The sequence below is a fragment of the Dendrobates tinctorius genome, unplaced genomic scaffold, assembly GCF_039654945.1.
Source record: "Dendrobates tinctorius isolate UK_male_01 unplaced genomic scaffold, ASM3965494v1 ptg000199l, whole genome shotgun sequence".
Classification (NCBI taxonomy): domain Eukaryota; kingdom Metazoa; phylum Chordata; class Amphibia; order Anura; family Dendrobatidae; genus Dendrobates; species Dendrobates tinctorius.
The window spans coordinates 2,070,486-2,094,723 of NW_027361866.1; the positions used below are offsets into that span (position 1 = coordinate 2,070,486).

A 24,238-nucleotide genomic window follows, 5' to 3' on the forward strand; every position below is an offset into this window, starting at 1 on the left:
ATGGAAGATGGCGTTTAATACTCCGGAGGGACATTTTGAGTACCTGGTGATGCCTTTTGGGCTCACTAATGCCCCTTCTGTCTTCCAGTGCTTCATGAATGATATTTTCTGAGATTTTGTCGATAAATTTTTGATTATCTATCTGGATGATATTTTGATCTTCTCCAAGGATTGGGATTCTCATGTGGAACATATTCGGACTGTGTTCCGGATCTTGAGGGAGAATTCCCTGTATGTCAAAGGATCTAAATGCCTTTTTGGAGTACAGAGGATTTCTTTTTTGGGATTTATTTTGTCTCCGTCAACTATTGAAATGGACCCGGCCAAGGTACAGGCCATTTACGATTGGGTTCAGCCCACTTCTTTGAAGGCCCTCCAGAAGTTTTTGGGTTTTGCTAATTTTTATCGGAAATTTATAGCAAAATTTTCTAGTATTGCCAAGCCATTGACTGATTTGACTAAGAAGGGTGCTGACGTGTTAAATTGGTCTCCGGAGGCTTTTTCTTCCTTTCAGGAGCTGAAGCGAAGATTCACCTCCGCCCCGGTCTTGCGGCAACCTGATGTCTCACTTCCGTTCCAGGTAGAGGTGGATGCTTCTGAGATTGGTGCAGGAGCTGTTTTGTCCCAAAAGGATCCTGTAACATCTAAAATGAATCCCTGTGCTTTCTTTTCCTGAAAGTTCTCTCCATCTGAACGTAACTATGATGTGGGGAATCGGGAACTGTTGGCCATGAAATGGGCATTTGAGGAGTGGAGACATTGGTTGGAGGGAGCTAAGCATCAAGTCGTGGTCCTCACTGACCACAAGAATTTGATTTACCTAGAGTCGGCTAAGCGCTTGAACCCTAGACAGGCTAGGTGGGCCTTGTTTTTTACACGTTTTGATTTTGTGGTTTCTTTTCTTCCTGGAACTAAGAATGTCAAGGCAGACGCCCTCTCTAGGAGTTTCTTTGCTGATTCTCCTGTGGTGACCAAGCCTGCTACCATCTTAGGCTAAGGGGTAGTTCTTTCTGCCATCTCGCCCGATTTGAGACGTGCTCTGGAAGAGTTCCAGGAGGACAAACCTGAGCGTTGTCCCAGTGGAAAGTTGTATGTTCCTGACCAGTGGAAGAAGAGAGTGATGTCTGAAGTTCATTGCTCTGCTTTGGCTGGTCATCCAGGTATTTTTGGTACTAGAGATCTGGTGAGTCGGTCTTTTTGGTGGCCCTCCTTGTCTCGTGATGTCAGGAATTTTGTGCAGTCCTGTGGGACGTGCTCCCGGTCTAAATCGTGTTCTCGCTCTAGTGGGTTGTTGATGCCCTTGCCTGTCCCCAAGAGGCCATGGACCCATATTTCAATGGATTTCATCTCTGATATGCCTGTCTCTCAAAGGATGACTGTTATTTGGGTGATTTGTGATAGGTTCTCTAAGATGGTTCATCTTGTACCACTCCCTAAGTTGCCGTCTTCAAGCAACAGGTGGTTCGCTTGCACGGGATTCCTGAGAACATTGTATCTGACAGAGGAGTTCAGTTTGTGTCTAGATTTTGGAGAACTTTCTGTTCTAAGCTGGGAATTCAGTTGTCCTTCTCCTCTGCTTTTCACCCTCAGACCAATGGGCAGACAGAGAGAACAAACCAGACCTTGGAGTCATATTTGAGATGTTTTATTTCTGCTGATCAGGATGATTGGGTTTCATTTTTGCCCTTGGCCGAATTTGCTTTAAATAATAGAGCTAGTTCTGCCACTTTGATGTCACCTTTTTTTTGTAACTTTGGGTTTCATCCTCGATTTTCTTCAGGGCAGGTGGAGCCCTCTGCCTGCCCAGGTGTTGACACTGTGGTGGAGAGAATGCACCAGATCTGGGACCAAGTGGTGGATAAGTTATCTCTCTCCCAGGAAAAGGCCCAGCGGTTTTCCAACCGACATAGGACCATTGGTCCCCAGTTTAAGGTTGGTGATATGGTGTGGTTATCATCAAAAAATATTGCTATGAAGGTGGCTTCTCCTAAGTTTAAGCCTAGATTTATTGGACCTTACAAGATTTTGGAGATTATTAATCCGGTCTCTTTTCGTTTGGCTCTTCCTGTCACATTTAAAATCCATAATGTGTTCCATAAATCTTTGTTGAAGAGGTTTGTTGAACCTGTTGTTCCGGGGGTGGCACCTCCAGACCCTGTATTGGTTGAAGGTAACATGGAATATGAGGTAGAGAAAGTACTGGATTCCCGTCTGGCTAGACGGAGACTCCAGTATTTGGTTAAGTGGAAGGGTTATGGTCAGGAGGATAAGTCCTGGGTCTCTGCCTCTGATATTCATGCCAAAAGATTGGTGCGTGCCTTTCATCGGGCTCACCCTGATCGCCCTGGTGGCGTGGTTGAGGGTTCGGTGACCCCTCCTCAAGGGGGAGGTACTGTTGTGAGTTCATTTTCCCCTTCACTACTGAGGCCCAAGGAACTCCCTCTTCTGGTAAAGAAAGATAGTGAGCCTGATTATCAAACACCTGAGCCTAATGATGATGACTGGCTGAGTGGAGTTACTGACTGGATATAAGGCTGCCAATGCCCTTCTGCCCTGCGGGTGATTTCTCTGTGGGATCCTTGGAGACCAGTCTGAATTCCTGCTCTTCTAAAGCTAAGTTTTCTGCTCGGCTTTTTTTTTTATTTAGTTTTTGAAGCCTAGCTGCTTCAGGGTCTTTTTCCATATCAGCTTGTTGGCTTATGTCTTTGATAGGGTTTTGGCAGATTGCAGACAGCAACCTTCCTTTCCTGTTGTTTAGTTAGCTTGGGCCCCATCGTTTGCTCAGCCTATCTTTCTATCTGTGTGAGTGTTTTTTCATCTTGCTTCACCGTCATTATATATTGGGGGCTGCCTTTTACTTTGGGGTCTGCTCTGGGGCAGTTTAGATTTCCTTTTCTGTCTTTAGGCTATTTAGCTCTCCGGCTGTGATCGAGGGGTCTAGGGCACCGTAGGAACCCCCCACGGCTACTGCTAGTTGTGTTGATAGGTTCAGGGGTCTGCAATCTGATAGTTGCCAACTTTTTTCTGGACGTAGCTTCTATTTTTGTGTCTGCCTCCTATGGTGACTCAATCATAACAGGACAGGTTAATCTTTGCAAAGGACGTATGAATCAAGCTGCATACAAGGTTATCCTGGAAAAACAGTTGATTCCTTCTGCTCTGAGGACTGGTTTTTCCCAAAAAAATTAATTCACAATGCTTTCCTTAAGGCGGAAAAATTCTCAGAAAGATTGCATCAATAAAATTAAGGCCAATGCTGCTAGGGATACCACCACTTCTGATTTTGGCAAGAGCAGCCTGGTCACCATTTCTAACCAGTCTCATAAGGTCATTCGTGACCTGCTTAAAAAATACTGGTTTATCCTGAAGGATGACCCTTTTCTTTCAAAAAACCTACCTGCTCAACCAAAAATGATGTTTAGAAAGAATAGTATTCTGAGTAATTTTGTAGCCCCTAGCAACACTTCCCTTGGAGCCTCTTTCTCTAATACGCTAATAGATTCTAATCCGGGTAGCTTTGCCGGCAGCACATCCAAATGTCTCTGCTGCACATCCATCATACATGGTGCTAAAGAATTTAAATTAAATTCCACAGGTACCGTTTATAAGATTAATTACCATGTCAGCTGCCAGTCAATATTTGTCATGACGTTGGTATTGTCAAGTTGCTCCCAGCAGGGGAGAGGGGACCATCCCAAATACCCGCACCCCCCCAACTCGTATTAACCCCCCATACGCCGCATCATAAAACCAAAGACCAAAGGTTTCTTTTTGGAATTTATATGGCCACAGCAGCCTTTTATTAAAACAACAAACAACAATAATAATAAAGCATTATAAATAACATAAATACAGTAACTTGAACCCAGAGGAGGAGTCTTTGAAGCCACAAGATCAAGGTGAATTGACCCCAAAATGCTGTGGACAGAACCCAACATATTACACCCAGCCGTTACCCCACAGGCTCGGGAGCACCAACCACCGACACATCTGTCCACTAGGCAACTAGGGGATCCACACTCTTTACGGAAACTCCCCATCCACCTTTCACCAGATCACCACCACCAACTTATAAACGGAGGAGACCCTATACAGTGAATCTCCAAAACCAATTTCCAAACGACTCCAAGGACTCCCCCCCCTTCCAAACCGCCACAACGAGGGACTTTGAACACCTCAAGGGCCCGAGACCCCCCCGAACACGCCATGCAATGGCCCGCTCAATGCCTTCCTGAAGACCGAGAGTCCAAATATCGGAGCCAACCCCGTTCAAATGGACCCCATCCGCCAACCAAAAATCACCTTCGCCCCTTTCCAGATCAAAATGACGCACAGCCACGCCCCCGTTCCTTACCACAAAGGAAGACACCGCCCTGTTAACGTTAATCCTGGGCTTGTTGACCTTCACCAGGGACCTCATGGAACGCCACCGCCTGCGTGGAACAATTTCAGACCACACAATGGTGACCCCCCGATCCAACAACCATAACCGCAAACAATCCTGCTTGATGTCCTTTATAAGTTCCCGAAAAGGCCTGACCGCCAAATCATTGCCCCCCACATGAAGAACAAGAATATCTGGTGCGCGATCCAACTGGGCACACACATGAATTTCCTGTAAAACCCTCCGCCATTCCATACCCCTGAAGCCGAGCCACCGCACCACCGCCGTGTTCCTGGGGAAGCCCAGTTGTCTGCCTTCATGTCGGACATCGGCTCTCAAGGCTCCCCAATGAACGAAGGAGTGCCCAAAAATCCAAACCAGAAAAGGTTCGACACCTGCAACAAAAAAGGATGAGTGCTAACATCACAAATAAAAGACTAAGGCCTAACATAACTCCGATATCGGTTAGACTTCCAACCACCAATGTGCCGTATAGAAGCTGGATCCAAACCCCCCACTGCCGCTTCCGTCGCCTCCCCTATCCTGAAAGAATGAGGAGCAAAGCGAGAGTCATCCAGGCCCAGCAACCGAACGGACTTCTTAAAAACGGCACCAAACTGATATCTGGACAAACTACCGCCGTCAACATGACACAACAGTGACCCAGTCAAGCTGTGATGCAAGTCCCAAAAATTCCTCAAGCACTGAGCAGGGCACATTGCCCAACACCACCCGGCGACCTCTTCCCGACTGATCCGTCTTGGAACGTCGCAGCCAAAATTCAACCCCTCCCAAAGTCAATACAACATCCCTGGCCAATAATCCCCCCGCCAAGTTTTTACAGGAAGAAACAAGTTCACCAACCCGTAAAGCCCCAAAAAATGCGAACGAGAAAGCCAAACGAAACAACAAGACCTCGTAACGCGTAGAACACACAGACTCCAGTGTAAGGCCCAATTGCTCCAATAAATTAAAGGATACCGGCCTCCTCAAATCCCCCTTGCTTCGGCGCCGACGAAAACCCTTCGCCGCTTGTTTGACTAGAAACGTCTTTGTCAAATCCCGACTGCCACGCAAGCGAAAGCCAAAGGACAAGCCGGACAAAATACGACAAACTTTTGTACACGACCAACCCTCAACGGAGCCGCGCCCCAACCAGGCCAACAACATCCCTTCCTGATCCTGCCTGAAACCATCGACCAGGCCAGCCGTAACAACTTCCTCCCACATCCGCCACACTGCCCAGTAAGTCTCCCAAGTTTTAGGCGCCAAGGAAGCTTCAATCAGCGACTCTGCGGCCCGTAGGCCAGGTTCCACAGTTCCTCCGGACAAGCTAAACCCTCGACCTCCGCTTCTGGCACCAACGAGCGGAAACGATCCCACTGCGAACGAGAGAGAGAGTCAGCTATGTCGTTCTTGGCTCCGGGAACATGAGACGCAGTCACATGTGCATTCAAGGACAAGCATAGCAAAACCAACTGTTGCAACACTCGAACGACTGGAGGGGACGACGTGGTAAGCCCGTTAATCGCGCCCACAATGCCCATGTTGTCACAATTGAAACGAATGCGCCGATCCCGAAACTCAGACCCCCACAAATGGACAGCCACGAGGATCGGAAAAATCTCCAACAACGTAATGTTACGCACCAAACCGATTGCGATCCACTCATCAGGCCAACGAGACGCGCACCACTGTCCTCTGAAGTAAGCACCGAAGCCTATACCGCCAGCAGCATCCGTGAACAATTCCAAGACATCATTCCCAACGACGTCCGACATCACCAAAGAGCGGCCATTGTAGCCGTCTAAAAAAGACTCCCAACTGCCAAATCCGCCCTGAGATCCGACGACAATCTGATGAAATGATGGGGGGCCTGAATCCCTGCAGTAGCGCTGGCCAGCTTACGTGAAAAAACTCGCCCCATCGGCATCACCCGACACGCAAAATTCAACTTCCCCAACACTGACTGGAGGTCACGCAACGATATCTTCTTCAAACGACGCGCCCGAACCACTTCCGCCCGCAAATTCTCCAACTTATCCTCAGGTAGCCTGAACTCCCATGCAACAGTATCAATTACAATCCCCAGAAAACGCAGACACGTACTGGGGCCCTCCGTTTTACCGGGCGCTAACGGTACGCCAAATCACTCAGCAACCCATTCAATAGCCTGGAGAATTCTCTGACAACGCAACGAATCTGCGGGACCGACGCACAGAAAATCATCCAAGTAATGGATAACTCAGTCCCAACCGGAAACCTCCCGAATGACCCACTCCAGAAAAGAACTAAATGCCTCAAAATACGCACAGGACAGTGAGCAACCCATTGGTAAGCACCTGTCCACGAAAAACTTGCCGTCCCAAAAACAACCCAGCAGCCTCATGCTGTCTGGATGAACCGGTAATAAGCGAAACGCAGCTTCAATGTCGGTCTTAGCCAGGAGTGCCCCCCGACCACAGCTCCGCACCCACCGAGCAGCCTCATCAAACGACGAGTAGACCACTGAACAAATCTCCGGATCAATCCCATCGTTGACCGACCTCCCTTGAGGAAACGACAAGTGCTGAATAAGCCGGAATTTATTTGGCTCCTTCTTCGGAACCACACCCAGAGGGGAAACCACCAAATCCGGAAACGGGGGAGCCTCGAAAGGGCCCGCCATGCGGCCCAAAGAAACCTCTTTTTCAATTTTTTCCGAAACAACTGAAGCATGAACCAGCGCAGAACGCAAATTTTTTAGAACTAGCGGAATAATGAAAGGGGGCTGAGGAATAACGAACCCGTCCTTAAAGCCTGCATGTAACAATGCCGCTTTCTCTCTGTCCGTGTATCTATTTAGATAAGGGACCATCTTTTCCAGATTCACCGGAGTCTCCCCCTTTGGAATTACCGCCCCCAGCTCCCGGCTTCCCTTTCTTAAAACACTTAGATGCTCCGTGTGAGGCCCCGTTGCAGGTGGAGCAGAGATGTTTGAATTTGCAGTTCGCCCCAAACTTGCACTGCCCGTCGTTGAACTGCCAGCAAACCCCCACCTTGTGATTTCCGGACTTCCCCTGCCTGCTTCCACTCGTGGCACTGGCGTTTCCGCTACTCTGGCTGGTGCTGCCAGCCCCCCCATGAAAGGAGCTCCCAAACTTGTTTTGCGCTATGACCCGCATCCACAACCCAATATCCTTCTGATCCCAACGAATGGCTGGCCGAACGGCCTTCCTCTGCCGGAATTGCTCGTCATACCAAAGCCAGGCCTGACCCCCACAAACTCTGTAAGCTTCCCCGATCGCATCCAGGTAACAAAACAATGCCGAGCAATTGTCTGGGGCCTTTTCTCCAATGACGCTTGCAAAAATGGCAAACGCCTGCTGCCAATTCTCGAACGTCTGGGGGATGAGTCGCCACCTACGCTTCTCCTTCTCCTCCTTTTTTGCTGTCCTCTTTCCTACTCTTGTCCAAATTAAATTTCTCGAGAGGTAATAATGAAAAAATTTCCACGTATTCGTCCTTCCAAATACGCTCCTTTACGTCCTTCTTTAAATGAGCCCCCAGAGGGCCTTCAAAACAAACGTATACCTCCCCATGAGCCCTGTCATCCAAGTTCACCCGACACTCCTGATCCTTCTCCGTCTGCACAGACACCGACATCGGGTCTCGTGCACGCCCGGTCGGCTCCGACCCGCTCAGCCACACCTGCCCCCCGGCCTGTGACCCCACCCAAGCCGCCAATGGAGATGACGCAAGAAAACCCCGTTCTAAGCCTGACAACAAATTCCGCACGTCCCCTAACATGTCAACTACGCCCCCTCCCACCCCAGTACCATCCGCCGGGGAGCCCACACCCGCCGAAGAGGAAGACAAAACAGTAGACACAGAGGCATACTCACCGGGCTGCGAGGGGGCTGTGGGCCCTCCAGCCCAACGACCAGGATCCACGGATGAAGGTCCACCTGTTCTTGTAGCGAAGCTGGCACCGCTGGACTGACGCTGACGCTGAGGACTCTCTCCCGGAGGATCCAGGGTACAGGACCTGAAACCCAGGGTGGATCCTGCTAGCTGATCTCCTGGCGACCACGCTGCCTGGGTCGCCGCGTTGTGGGTCCTGGATCCCCCACCATCTGACCCCGCTGAAACAGCCCCCAGTGATGAGGCATGTGCCCCCGAAGCGCGCCCCCTGCCGCCGTCTGTGGGGGTGGAAGCCACAGGCCCTGCCGCTCTGCAGGCCGCTGGATCCCTGCTGCAGGACCTCCTGTCATACCACCCGGCGTGAGAGGCAGACCACGGTGCGGGCACCCCCCGCCGCAGGCCCCCGACCCACCCGAAGTCCCCCTCCCGGTGAGGGGTGAAGTGCTGGGCCCTGCCGCCTGGCAGGACGCCGTCCTGGATCTGCCTGACCGCAAACCGGAGCAGGAAGCAGGCTGTGCAGCTGGAGCGCCATCAGCACAGCCCCCCGATGCCTGTGTGGAGCTGCGCCGCTCGGCGCGTGTCAGCCCCGCCCCCTGAAGAGAGCGAGACGTCGGGCTGGACACCGCCGCATGGCCTCGCCGGGCTTGCGGATTCCTCCCAAGCCGGGGCCCGCTATTACGGGGAGCGCGCGGCGCCCGGCTTGAAGGGTCCCGGGAGGGGCTCCTGCACCGTTGCGAGGCCCGGGGAGCCGATTCAGGGGAGAGCCGCTCGGGAGGCCTCACCCTTCTGGTCCGTCGCTCCCTCGTCCCCGGCTGAGTCGCCTGCTCAGTGGTCCCAGGCATGATGGAGGCCAGCTGCGCCGCTAACCAGCCCGGCGGCTGCGACAAAGACGCCTCCTGGAGGCATTCCAAGGCCGGATCCACGTCAGACATGAAGGCTGGTGACAAGCTGCTGTTAAGAGCGGGAACAGAGAGGGAGGAAGGCCCACTGCACCCCCTTATATATGTGAAACGCCCCCATTTCCCAAAACGCTCCCCCCACCCTCTACTTCCAACCCTCCGTCATGTTGGCCTCCGCCCATGCCTCTTCTGTGAGGGAGGGGGAGGCTCAGCTCCGGCCATTGCTTTTATTTAATAGAGTGTACTTGCAGCCTTCAATATATAGGACTTACTATACAGACTATGCACGCACGATTGAATAAGCACCGTCAAAATATCAGAAACGGTTACTTACTGCATAATCTTTCCAAACATTTTTCCATAACGCATCAGAAAAATCCTAAACAATTTAAACTTACTATTATTGAACAGATACCAGATAACGTTACTGACCGCTATAGGAATCTAGTTAATAGGGAGAGTTTCTGGATATTCAAATTGGGCACACTTTCTCCAGATGGCCTAAATCTCACTATTGAGAATGTTATTAAATAAGCACTATAACGTCATTTCCCTTTTTCTTTTTTATTGTTTATGTATTAATTTTGTAATGTTTTTATTATCATTGCAAGTGCCAGTGTTTGTGACCGGCGGTTTTATTCTGGATTGTCATTGGTTAATGACACTTTAAATACCCCTCCCCTTGTTCCTAATCATGTTGTCACCTGATGAAGACTGCATTTGATCGTCGAAACGCGTTGTGGATTAAAGCTAAAGAATTTCCCCAACACTGGCATTGCTTGCCTGAGCGCTCCTTGACCGGGGTTTTATTTGTATTTGTTTCCTGTCCCTCCTTGAGGGTACTCTGCTAGAGCTGCCATGGCTTTACCTTATTTTAATTTTTTACCTACCTCCAGAGGCTTAGTTTCCGGCGCTGCCTAGTGACCGCTGTTTTAACTGACAAAACGTTAGTATTGTTGCTTCTAAATGATTATGAACTTGTTTTCTTAGCATTATTTGAGGTCTGCAAGCACTGCATTTTTTTGTTATTTTGACCACTTCTCATTTTCTGAAAATAAATACAAAATTTAGTGCTTGGAAATTCGGAGGCATGTTGTCAGTAGTTTATAGAATAAAGGAGGAATTTACATTATACTCAAAAATATACCTATAAAGAGAAAAATCAGACAAACTGAAAATTTTGCATTGGCCTCCTAATTTTTGCTATATACACTCACTGGCCACTTTATTAGGTACACCATGCTAGTAAGGGGTTGGACCCCCTTTTGCCTTCAGAACTGCCTCAATTCTTCGTGGCAGAGATTCAACAAGGTGCTGGAAGCATTCCTCAGAGATTTTGGACCATATTGACATGATGGCATCACACAGTTGGCGCAGATTTGTCAGCTGCACATCCCTGATGCGAATCTCCCGTTCCACCACATCCCAAAGATGCTCTATTGGATTGAGATCTGGTGACTGAGGAGGCCATTTGAGTACAGTAAACTCATTGTCATGTTCAAGAAACCAATCTGAGATGATTCGAGCTTTATGACATGGCGCATTATCCTGCTGAAAGTAGCCATCAGATGTTGGGTACATTGTGGTCATAAAGGGATGGACATGGTCAGCAACAATACTCAGGTAGGCTGTGGCGTTGCAACGATGCTCAATTGGTACCAAGGGGCCCAAAGAGTGCCCAGAAAAAATTCCCCACACCATGACACCACCACCACCAGCCTGAACTGTTGATACAAGGCAGGATGGATCCATGCTTTCATGTTGTTTACGCCAAATTCTGACCCTACCATCCGAATGTCGCAGCAGAAATCGAGACTCATCAGACCAGGCAACGTTTTTCCAATTTTCTACTGTCCAATTTCGATGAGCTTGTGCAAATTGTAGCCTCAGTTTCCTGTTCTTAGCTGAGAGGAGTGGTACCCAGTGTGGTCTTCTGCTGCTGTAGCCCATCTGCCTCAAAGTTCGACGCACTGTGCGTTCAGAGATGCTCTTCTGCCTACCTTGGTTGTAACGGGTGGCAATTTGAGTCACTGTTGCCTTTCTATCAGCTCGAACCAGTCTGCCCATTCTCCTCTGACCTCTGGCATCAACATGGCATTTCCGGCCACAGAACTGCCGCTCACTGGATTTTTTTTCTTTTTCGGACCATTCTCTGTAAACCCTAGAGATGGTTGTGCGTGAAAATCCCAGTAGATCAGCAGTTTCTGAAATTCTCAGACCAGCCCTTCTGGCACCAACAATCATGCCACGTTCAAAGGCACTCAAATCACCTTTCTTCCCCATACTGATGCTCGGTTTGAACTGCAGGAGATTGTCTTGACCATGTCTACATGCCTAAATGCACTGAGTTGCCGCCATGTGATTGGCTGATTAGAAATTAAGTCTTAACACACAGTTGGACAGGTGTACCTAATAAAGTGGCCAGTGAGTGTATATATATATATATGTATGTGTGTGTATGTATGCATATATATATATACTGTGCATATATGTATATACTGTGCATATATGTATATACTGAATAATTCATTGGGGTTGGCACCATACAGAAGCCAGAGCTCTGCACTATCGTTGTGAGTTACTTCCCACCTTGGTTTACTTGTTTACACCCTCACATGACTCTGTCCCTGTCACCACGCATGTACTTTGTGCTGCCATTTGGTGCTTTGACTACTACATATCATACACGTACACCTATTGATTTTGCTGCCTTTGTAACACTTTTTGTTTAGTACGGTGTAACAACACCATACTAGCACTTTAGCTATTTGTAATATTAATATTTTGTACGACTTTGCTTTTTGAATTCTTTAAGTGTATATGTTTTTCTGTGCTGTATACACTATCTTGTCACTCTCCACCCGGCTTTATTAACATTACCATACCCCTGGGTGTGCGTCACTTTTGTTCTATTTTATATTTTGCCTCATTCATTACTTTATATTTTACCTCATTCATTGCGGTTTGTCCTGTTATTTTTTACCTGAAGAATTTAATAAATTGATTGTTTTCTTTATAATATTTTGGACTGTATGGTCGGCTTTTTGCCTTTTCTTTTCATTCCTGTATCCGTGTGCAGTGTCGGTGTGCTGTGCGCTTTTACAGACACATTGAGCCTGTCCTATTCTGATTATCAAAATTGGATTAGAACAGAACATTCTCTGACCCTCACGGATCTCATTCTCAATTCCGTGATTTTCATGGATGTGTGAACGGACACATAAAACTCTAGGAGTCCGTGTGCCATCCGATTACAAAAAAAAATCTGGCAGCACCCGGACATTTCACACAAATGTAAAGAATGCAGCCTAAGGGCTTTTTAACAATAATTCCAAGTCACACAGTGCAGATACAGAATAATATTTACATCCAAGCACTTACCGCTGAAGTCTCATCTGATTAGTCGTTTTCTACTGTTACGTCTCCATCTGGTCAGACCCTCATATCGACATCTCCCAGCCATAACTCGTCTTGTCACGATGAACGTAGCAGCACTGGAAATAACAAGGACACATACATTGTATATATACAGATATGTACCTCACCATTAATATACTATTAGCCATGCACCAATCAATATATAATTAATATATAAAGTGATGAGCGGCACTGTTCCCACCATTAACTATAATCTCTGCCACCCAAGAAATATCAATTATTCAGTCTCTATGACCATCCACAATTAACTTTAAGGCTATGTGAACATAAGCAAGGTTTTACACTACAAGCAAAGTGAATGAGATCCCTGAAGTCTCAGGCACACTCTGCTTATATTTTGCTTGCAGATTTAAATCTGCATAATGTCAATTCTTGCAGCATATTTCACCCATACTAATGAGTGGGGAAAAATGGGCAACAAATGCATATAATAATGTGGAAAGAAAATGTATTTTAAGCAGTGTTCTTCCTGCCAAAATAATAGGATATGCAGCAGAAGTTTCTCCTGCACATCCTGACCGTGTGCACATATCCTTACTCCCTGTCTTGTGTCCCCCCTCAATCATTAGAAGTAACTTGATAAAATCATAATTAATTTGGGGGGTGGGAGAAGACGATACCTTTCAATCAGTATCAGACTGGGGTGCCAAGAGCCCACGAGTAACATTGAATTTGGGGGGCCCACTTTTCACCTGCATACAAATATTACACTATCCTCATTCACAACTTTACCTACATCTATAATTATAAATGCCCTAAGCAGCTTCCGGTTGTAACAACTTCCGTCCAGTTGTAACCGGTGACGTCACCGCACACCTCTTTCCATGTTAACCCTCAACACACCACTCCTCCTCAACACACACTCCTCTCACCTTTCACCATCTCCACTCACGTCCACTCACTCTTTCACTCCACATACGACCCCTTCTCTCACTCCGTCTCTCATACTCACGCCGTCATCGCCGCTGATCCACGATCCCCGACATCTTCTTCCGCCGGCGCCATCCTGGATCCAGACGTCCTCCACGCTGGCGACATGTTCTTGCGGCGAAATCCCGCGATACTCAAGATGGCGTCGCCGCAAGAGCATGTCGCCGGCGTGGATGCCGTCGGGATCCAAAATGGCGTCAGCGAAATCTCGCCGGCGACATGTTCGCCGGCGACGCCATCTTGAGTATCGCAGGATTTCGCCGACGCCATTTTGGATCCCGATGTCGTCCACTCCGGCGACATGTTCTTCCGGCGACGCCATCTTGAGTATCGCGGGATTTCACGATACTCAAGATGGCGTCGCCGCAAGAACATGTCGCCGGCGTGGAAGGACGTCTGGATCCAGGATGGCGCCGGTGGAAGAAGATGTCGGGGATCGTGGAGCAGCGGCGATGACGGCATGAGTATGAGAGACAGAGTGAGAGAAGGGGTCATATGTGGAGTGAAGGAGTGAGTGGACGTGAGAGGAGTGTGTGTTGAGGAGTGTGTGTGTTGATGGTTAACATGGCAAGAGGTGTGATGCTATCGCATCCTCCTGATGCGATAGCATCGGGCCATAATCTAGTCTCTATATAATAATTAACCAAACTACCCAGTTTATGAATGATGAGATCCTGCTTTTTTTCTGTACAGAGTGACTCAAGTGAATTATGACAAGTACTGCCCATACAGTGGGATTGGAACCCCAGATCTGCATAGGGGCCCACCGGGGGATTCTCCTGTTACCCTATGGGCCAGTCCGAGCCTGCTTTCAATTCTTCATGAAGTGTCCTGTGCATCTTACTACCCTCTCCTTTCCTACTCCCCAATAAATTGTGGTTCCCTGATAGCGTTCTCCCCATCTCACAATTAATTATGACACTATCAGAGACTTGGCATCCTCCTCCGCCACCCAATTCATTTTACATCCATATCGAACGTCTTCCTCCCCCTGTTCATAAGTCCATTATAAGTCCCCCTTACCCCCCATCATTGTCCTTCCACCCACCCTTCATTGTCGTGGACCTCTCCCCAGTGTATTGGTTAAAAAAAAACATCACCCCCACTCACCTCTCCTCCGTTTCCCTGCAAAATCATCATTGCCGGAGGCAACTTTCTCTCTGACACAGGTGGGTGCTGCATGCTGACATCATCCAGCCACGAAGCCTCTGTCAGACAGAAATCGCCGGGCAGGAAGCAGAGGATGAATTCCTGCAACTCTGCTGCCATTTTCTACTGTAGGCAGCAAAGGTGTAGCGATTGCTCCCTGCCCGCCGCACATGAGAGCAATCTGGCCATGGGCCCCCTGAAGCTTTGGGCTCCGAGAAACAGGCTAGATTGCCTTATTAGCCACCCTGCAAGGGTCCCCCTCAATCCCAGGGTCCCAATGCAGCTGTACTTTCATTATGTCCACCCCTTTTTCATAAAGTGGAAAGGAATTAAAAAATCAACAGAAGATTAAGGCGGTATATGAACAAAAGCCGCTGACACTAACTATTTAAGCTAGACCACTTTTCCATCTGTGATATTCCACTTTTTGCAAGACTCTACACAAGCATTGGACAAATGTGATATAAAGTATAGAAATACTTAAAACAATTATAATTACAAGAAGAAATAGAGAAATAATATACATAATTTGTGTCTTTTGACAGATATTTGTCATCTTGGAAAGAAGAATAAAGGTTGTTAGCCAATATGGAGATAACTGAGAAGGTATTGCCGATATTTAGAGAGGCAGGTTGGCCAATAATGATCATATGGGAGCGAATTAACCATGCATACACATCGGATTCTCCCCCTGTGGACTGGGGGCTTCAAAAAGAGGACTATGGCTTCCAATACTGGTATTTTAAATCCCACAATGAAAAATATACTGTGTTCTGGGACTCTGAACGCTCTTACTGGAAGGTGAACACCCCATTTGGACAAACTCTATATTTCATCGGACCTGTGTTTATAGACAAATCAAGGAAAGGATTACAAGTTCCTCCATGCTTTACTGTCATTGATTCAGATACTGATGCTCTAATACCTGCCAGGCGTGTTAAAGTGCTAGAAAAAATGTTACAAATTACACATTTTGTTGTTAAGCCTATTGCTCTGAGCAATCCTGAATAAAAATGATGTTTTCCTGTCTTCAGCATTTATGAAATGTGTAAATTTTTGTGATACTAAATTTGTGACATTAAAAATGCGCATTTTGGAAAACACTTCTTAGCTGATGTTATTTTTATAACATAAAATGGTTTCTTTTATGCGATACTCATAGCCTCATTTATAAACTTAAAGGGAGTCTGTCAGCACAGAATGACTGTTGAAATCGAGTATAGGTGTTCGGTGGACATGACTGGCTTTTTGTTCAGCTCAAGTAATGGTCTACACAGAGATTAGGTGAAGGAGCTGCCTACTATTTTCCTGCACTCTTCTACCGGACCAGACTAGTAGAATATGCTGCAATGTATTCCATGTGGATCCAAGGTCTATGTATAAAATCATCTATATGCACAAGCACATAGGCTACAATTAGTCTGTTTGTGGTCCACTGTGCACACAACCACACACAGGCCAAGAAAACGTCTGTGAGAATGTACCATTATGCAAAGCTTACCATTGCTCAGTCCTCAGCCAAATGTAAACGCAGCCACTAGTAAGTCCACAGCCTTGTGCAAAACTGCCCCAGTAATTCCACTTCTAAATCAGGATCTTGGAACAATTACCTGTGTAATGCTTTTTTTTTTATAGTGGTCGATAAAAGGTTCTTATTCCTCACCACCATCTTTTTTATGGCACTGATAAATAATTAAATCATTGGGTGCCAATGGTTGTCATTTAAAACCCAGGGCTAAGTAATGGGCCTCAGGATCTGTCACTTGAGGTAGACTGTTAGACCCTGCCATGACCAGGGTTTAACAGGCCCAATGCACTGCAATATGTATGTTGTGAATTAGTCTAGCATTCAAAGTGTAAAATGGTTAAGTTCTAGGGAGGGACCATGTAATAGAGTAAAAAAAGAAAGGATTAATTATATTTTGAAATAAAAGCATGAAAAAATAATGCAAAAATGTATTGCCAGTAAAATGGCAAGTTTTGTAAAAAATAAGGATAAAGTACACAATTAATTGTCTGCAAAAAACTACAAAACTGTCACATTATTATACAGTATGGTGAACTTCTAAAATGTCCAAAAAGCTTTTTTCCATCTTACTACCACACAATCAAAAAAGTCTTTATATATAAAAAGAAATGGTATAACTGAAAACTTCAACTTATCCAGGAAAAACAATCCCCCCCATAAAGCTAAGTTGATTTAAAAAGGCAAAACTTAAGTTACAACTCTCAGAACAAGGTGATGCAAAATCAAATTATTGTTTGTAAAAAAAGTTTTTAGCTTTCAAAACTATATGAATCTACTATGACTGTAACCGTAGTGACCCAAAGAAAAGTTAAGTTAGCTGTTTAATTACTTTGATTTTAATAAAAACATTTACCACACAGTGAACAGTGTAAAATAAAAATAGCTAAGTTGACTTTTTTGGATCATTTTAGATTTGAAAAATTAGAATAACGAGTGATCAAAAATGTTATGTAGTCACAATTTGTAAAAATGAAAGCTTCAAGTCATACTGTAAAAAACAAGTCCTCGTACAGCTCTGTCAGCAAAAAAATCAAAAAAGGTACGGCTCTCAGAATATGGTGACAAGGGAAAACGGCAAAAAAGTGATGAAATGTGGCGAAAAAAGTGTTTGCATGTGCAAAAGTAGCACAACATAAAAAAATATAGAAATTTGGTATCACTGTTATTGTACTGACCCAAAAAAACAAAATTGTTTTATCACTAGTACTGTATGGTAAACAGTGTTAAGGTTTTTTTCTTAACTGTTTATTTGTTCATTGTTTTCATCCCAGCATTAAAATAAGGCCGGAGTCACACTTCTGAGAAACTCGCTCGAGCCTCGCGTCTCAATACCCGGCACTGCCGCCGGCACTGGGGACTGGAGTGTGCGGCTGCAAGTACAGGCCTGAACAATCCGCCCCCTCTTCCCACGCAGCATTAGCAAAGGCCTGCATGACATGGGTTTGGAGGAGGGTGGGGATATTTTAATAAGGGTTGGAATATTCGTTAATGGGTTTATAGGGCGAGTTAGGGGTGGGGTTTGGTCAGTTCCCACTTCAGAGGCGTTCTGAGTAGTCCCCCCATCTCCCTGCTTACCGTCATAATCCAAAAGGGGGTGACACCAGTGAAACTGGACGCGATGGTCCCCAATAATTAAAGGTCCGGCACCTGTGCACTGCAGTTCTCTGCTCTGCCCTCAACAGGGCAGAGCAGTGCGCCGGAGCTGTGACAGGAAGCAAGGAGGAGGATATCATCTCTAGAAGATGGGAGGCACCGGACCGTGACACCCTCCGGACCCGGACTGGACCCAGACCGCCCCTGGGTAAGTATAATATGACTTGTTTTTCTTCTCTTTCAGGTTATATCAGGGGCTTATCTACAGCATTCTGCAATGCTGTAGATAAGCCCCTGATGGCGGTGGCCGCATCTTATATACGAAAAAATAGGTGATAGATTCCATTTAAAACATTTTACTAATTACCTTTCATTTTAGCAAAATGGTGTCAGCTGACATAGCAGTTCCACAGCCGTGAGGTAGTAGTACGGGCTGTGTAAAGACATCGGTTGAGATACGTCATGTAGCTACAGCATAGGGAGAAACTTGGGGTATGTGCACACGATCAGGAATGGCTCCGTATTTGTTCAGGATTTGACGCAGGTGAAATCTGCACCAAATCTGCATCTGACTTCACTGGCAGGTCACCTGTGGTTTTGATGCGTTTTTTCATTGCATGAGTTTTTTTTTGTCAAACAAGGTACGCTATTATGTAAATTAGGACACAGGCGTAGTAAGGTGCGTTCTTGCACTTAATATGCATGTGACTAAGAAGATAGTGCGGTTTTACCACATCTAAAGAAAGTGTATGGGAAATTTACGCCGCGGAGACTGGGCAACTCCGCTACATAAATAGACATGCTGCGGTCTGGAAAGACGCACCGCATATTTGTCTCCGCTGGTGAGCCCCGGGCATCGGTGCACGCATAGTGGGCATGGGATTTCTTGAAATCCCATCCACTATGCTGTAACTGCTGGACGCTGCGGGTTGGACATTGTGGATGAAACACCAGTCCAAGTAGTCTGCTTTACTCTGGCTGGTTAACAAATATAGGGGGACCCCACTCTATTATTTTTAATTTATTTATTAAAAAATGAGGGGACCTCTCTTTGTGCTTTCCTCCACTTTCTGTGTCATGTACATCTGACTGTGTCACAAGATTTTCCACTATTTAAATTAGTACACATGCGTAGTAAGCTGCGTTCCCGCACTTAATACACATTAGGAAGATAATACGGTTTTACCGCATCTAATGAAAGTCTATGGGGAATTTAATTTATACAGCGGAGACTGAGCGTCTCTGCTACATAAATTGACATGCTGCAGTTTGGAAAGACGCACCGCATGTCTGTCTCAGCAGGGAAGCCGGAGGCATCCGTGCATGCATAGTAGGGATGGGATTTCTTGAAATCCCATGCACTATGCTGTAACATATGGCCACTGCGGAGGTACGCAGCATCCAGCCTGCAGCGTTTACTGATCATGGGAACATACCCTTTGATACGTGGGGGTATTAACTGCATATGATCGCCAGAGCATCAGACTTCTGTCCCAAATTGTATAGAGCATCAGTGCACATGTTCAACCTTTGCTCCACTAAAAGGGGTTATCCAGAATTTTTTTTTAATTTTCTCTTTGGGGCCAAGCAAAGAATGTTCTGCCCTACAATGATCTCTCCTGGCTCAGAGATCTAATGGACCACTCCTCCTGGTAATTATCCGGCTTCTCTTGATGTCACAATGATAGAGGCATGCTCGGTCGATGAGGCATCCCTGTCGATGTCATAAGGTTACATCATATTATAAGGTTGCAATGTATGTTGTAACATTGTTGTGATGGCACATCGTGCACCACATTGCAAATTGGAGCACAGGGACACCTTATGCCTTGTAACACTTGGGAATCTGGATATATAGAGTGAAGTGGCTGGAGATGCAGCTCGAAACTTTGGAACAAAAGGATGCAGAGGCCAGATTTCGGACAGTGAGCAGCGAGGCAGCAGCACAGGGGAGAGGGTAAGTATTAGTTTTTTTTCTTTGTACTACATGCAGTGTATCTGCAATGAAGACTACAGGGGTCGAGTACATTATGCCACACCACACCGTAATCCCCAGAGTAGGACTGGTGTGATGTTCCCTCAAGAAAACCTCTTCATGGCGTAGCCAGAAATTGCCCACGTGGTCTCCTGACCAATCATTGTGCCAGGACAAAAGCGGGACTCCTCACTAAATTAGGATAAACCTCCATTCATGTCACCATTGCTCCATCCCTGTTTCTGTCCTTCATCTGAAGGTACATGGGAACATCACAATGGTCCTCCTCCTGAGAAAGTGATGTGGGATGGCATAATATATAGTAGCTAGTCTTCATTACAGACACACTAACAGCTCAACAATGACTTGGTGCTGGAACCAGTGTTACAGGCACTTCCCCAAAGAGCGTAGCTAGGGTTTTGGTTCAAGGAGGGGTACATATAAGAGATTACTGCACAGTTATAGATGGTGACTTACAGCTGACGTTCTTTCTGATTGTATCATTCACTTTTCCCGTCTTTTCCATCTGGCCCAGACTGACACAACAACTTCTCCAGCCAAGACTCGACTGCAGAGATTACAACAAGGACACATTTAGTTTCTCACATTCCAGCCCCATCACTATCTATTCCCAACCTGCACAAACTCCTCATCCTGCTGATACCCCAATGCTTAGCCGCTGCTGCCATGTGCATCCCTATCACTGAACCTACTGTGTGGTTCTGTGTGCCCTCTAAATTTTAAAGCAACCCTCTAGAAAAGCGGTCCCCAACCTTTTTCCTTTTTGACCTTTAGAGCCACATTCAGCACTGAGAAAGGGTCGCGAGCCACATTTAGCTCTGAGAGGGGGTCACGAGCAACATCCTGCTCCTCTCCCCCTCAAAGTAGTGTCAACCAAAGCCCCCATTATGGGTATAATGATAACCAAAGGTTTTCCACAGAAATCACTCAAAAGCAGTACACTGAGATCCAGGGGTTCCCACAATACCCCCATTCAGTATTCTCCCATCAAGTACTCCCAGCACACTGTCGCATCCAACTTCAAGGACCTCCTCTAACAGGTAGTATCATCCTCCAGTGTACCATACCTAAAATATCTCTAAACCCCTAAGACCAGTAAATGTGGAACCAGATCTACTCTTCTGTGCAGGGCTACTCAAAAAATTCCCATTTTGATATGTACTCTTCATACCTCTTTGCTAGACCTGGAGTTAATTCACCAAGCTGGCAGACAGTCGCGAGCCGCAATTCCTGGGACCGCGAGCCACATATGGCTCCCGAGCTACAGGTTGGGGGCCCCTGCTCTAGAATATAGTAATGCCTGGTGCAAGTACCCTAGAGAGCAGTGCCCACATTTTGCCCACTAGAAACCTAGAAAGTCTTTATGCCCGGTGTGCACTTTGACAGTCACAGTAACCCGACTTCCCCTATAACAGTAAGTGCCCACTTTACATTTAATAATGTCCCAAGTCTCCCCCTGTACATCTCCTCTACACACAGTATAATGACCTCTCGCTGTATAGTACCACCCACACACTATACTGACCTCTTAGTAGCCACCAAACTGTTTATTGGCTCCAACACTGTATGATGGCCCCCTCACTGTAATATCCACACTGTATGATGACCCCCTAGATAGCCTCCATATAGTATAATGCACCACATAGTTCTCAATATAGTATAATGAACTCCCCATAGGCCTCTACAGTATAATGTACTCCCCATGGAAAGACTCTATATTGTACTCCCCATAGGCAGACTCTATAGCATTCAGCACTCCCCATAGGCAGACTCTATAGCAGGGTTCCCCAACTCCAGTCCTCAAGGCCCACCAACAGATCATGTTTTCAGGATTTCCTTTGTATTGCACAGGTGAAGCAATTATCGCCTGAGCAATACTAAGGAAATCCTGAAAACATGATCTGTTGGTGGGCCTTGAGGACTGGAGTTGGGGAACCCTGCTCTATAGTATAATTCAGTCCCCCCACACATACAGTCAGACTCTATTGTCTACTGCACTCCCCATAGGCAGACTTCATAGTATACTGCACTCCCCCCGTAGGCAGACTATATAGTATAATGCAGACTCTATAGTATAATACAGCCCCCAGTAGGCAGACTCCATAATGCACCCCCCACAGGCAGACTCTATAGTATAATGCAACCCCCCCACACACACAGGCAGACTCTATAGTATGCTGCACTCCCCATAGGCAGACTCCATATTGTATAATGCACTCCCCATAGGCAGAGTCTATAGTATGCTGCACTCCCAATAGGCAGACTATAGTATACTGCACCCCCCCATAGGCAGACTATATAGTATAATGCAGTCCCCCATAGGCAGACTCTATAGTATTATACAGCCCCCCCCCCGGAAGGCAGACTGTAGTAGGCAGATTCCATAATGCACCTCCCCACTGGCAGACTCTATAGTATAATACAAGCCCTCCGGAGACACTCTATAGTAGGCAGACTCCATAATGCAATCCTCACAGGCAGACTCTATGGTATAATGTAGCCCCATAAAAACAATAAATAAATACCTCTCTTCCTCCTGGTTCCTCCTCTGTTCTGACCGCCCGCACATCTCTGGACAGTGGTCTCCGGGTAGTGACATAATCGTGACCCCTGTCAGTGTCGGCGTCGGTGATGTCAGACGCTGAGAGGGGGATGATTGGAGCAGGAGCGTAACGCTCCTTCTCTCATCAATGTGGTCTGCTGTATCGGCAACTAGCCGCTACAGTTGAACCTGTGATGATGGGCAGGGGACCCACCCTCGCCTACTCAGGGGCCCCATAGCGGCCACGTGGCAGAGCAGGGAGGTCATGTCTACCTGCTCTGCCACAGTGTAACTATATCGATGCGCTGTGAACGCCACTACAGTTACAGTAGCATAGCTCCGGATGGGCCCCCACAAGGAGCGCAGGGCCCGTGGTTACTGCCCCCTCTGCCCCCCCGGTGGCTACGCTACTATTTGTGACAACTTCTTTCACTCTTCTTTTTTTTTTCTCTGTGGTCGGATATCACTACAGAAGCTATACATTGTCTTGGGCTGCTAAATGGTCTGTCTAGCATCTTAAGGGTTAATGTAAATCATACATCAGGTTGTATGGATAGGTAACTTTTTAAAGTGATGGGGCAGTGAAATCCGGATCATTGTTGAGAAATCCTCCTGAATTGTGTCCTCAATCTTTGTCCCCTTGTGTCTGTAGGCTTTTATTTTAATATTATTTGCAACTAAGCTCTAAAATACTTCCACTAAACCTCTTAAGAAGACTGTCATTTTGGTCCTTGATCACACAGGAAATTTTAAAACATATTTTAGATTCATAACTATTGAAATTTTTGGTTTAAATTTTGAAGTACAAGTTATATTTTTAATACCCAGCACTTCTGAAATATTTTTCTTGTAGTGGGAATATGGTCTTGTGGTTTCCCTTGAATATGACTCTCTACATATTGGATTAATGGAATGTAATGTAGAATTTAATTATACATTTGTATTTTATTTCAGATTTATCTCCACTAGAACAATCTTCGGCTTTGGTCCTTTGGTTGAAATGACCTCGAGGAAAGAAGAAGCAATGGCGGTGATCAATAAAGAGATGGATTCAAAAATATTGCCTGAATTTAAAAAGTCCTGTTGGCCATTAATGATGATATGGGAGCGGATTATCCATGCATATACTTCAGATTCACCTCCAAAGGACTGGGGACTTCAAAAAGGGGACTGTGGCTTTCAATACTGGGTTTTTAGTTCTGATATTGAAAGCTATACTGTTTTTTGGAACACCAATAACTCATACTGGAAAGTGAAAACTCCATTTGGACCCTGCTTATATTTTTTGGGCCCCAAGTTAATTGACACATCCGGGGCAGGATTACAAATACCACTACATATTTCCGTCACTGTATCACATAAAGATATATTGATACCTGCCTTGTCCAAACAGGTGAAGAAAAAAATGTCAAAGATTGCACGTTTTGTTGTAGGAAAAGACATAACAAAGTGTTAATATATGAGTAACTAGTGTAACACTAACCCAACTTACATGTAAAAATTAATATACTTTATAATATATGGATTGATCAGAGTACCATATTTTTCCTGGGCATTTGTTTCCTTAGATACAGTAAAGTTTATATTTTTAATTGATCATTATTCTCCTGTCATTTAATATCATGGAAACTAGAGTGCATTGTTATATGCAGTTCAGATGAGCTGGAATCACACTCACATGTGACTGAAAATATGGTGGAAGATCTGTTTAAAACTCTTATCAGGTCATATTGACCCAAACAGTACATATATAACAGTTCGTGATGGGCAAGTAGCATTGTTGCTCGGGTGATCGAGTATTTGGCGTGCTTGGAGATCTAATTTTTGTCATCTCAGCTGCATGATTTTATAAGGAATTCCACATATGTATTCAGCC

General features: G+C 46.1%; 1 long non-coding RNA gene across 2 annotated transcripts in view; it reads left to right on the top strand.

The window, feature by feature from the left end:
• Positions 1 to 23,959, top strand: part of LOC141056758 (uncharacterized) — a 61,442-nt gene extending 37,483 nt beyond the window's left edge. Inside the window, exon 2 of one of the 2 annotated variants that reach the window (XR_012221929.1) lies at positions 23,317 to 23,959. This is a non-coding gene — a long non-coding RNA (uncharacterized lncRNA). Of the gene's footprint in view, positions 1 to 15,248; positions 15,807 to 23,316 lie in introns of those variants that run through there. The other variant, XR_012221930.1, reaches the window with a different exon arrangement.
• The last annotated feature ends 279 nt before the right edge of the window (positions 23,960 to 24,238 follow it).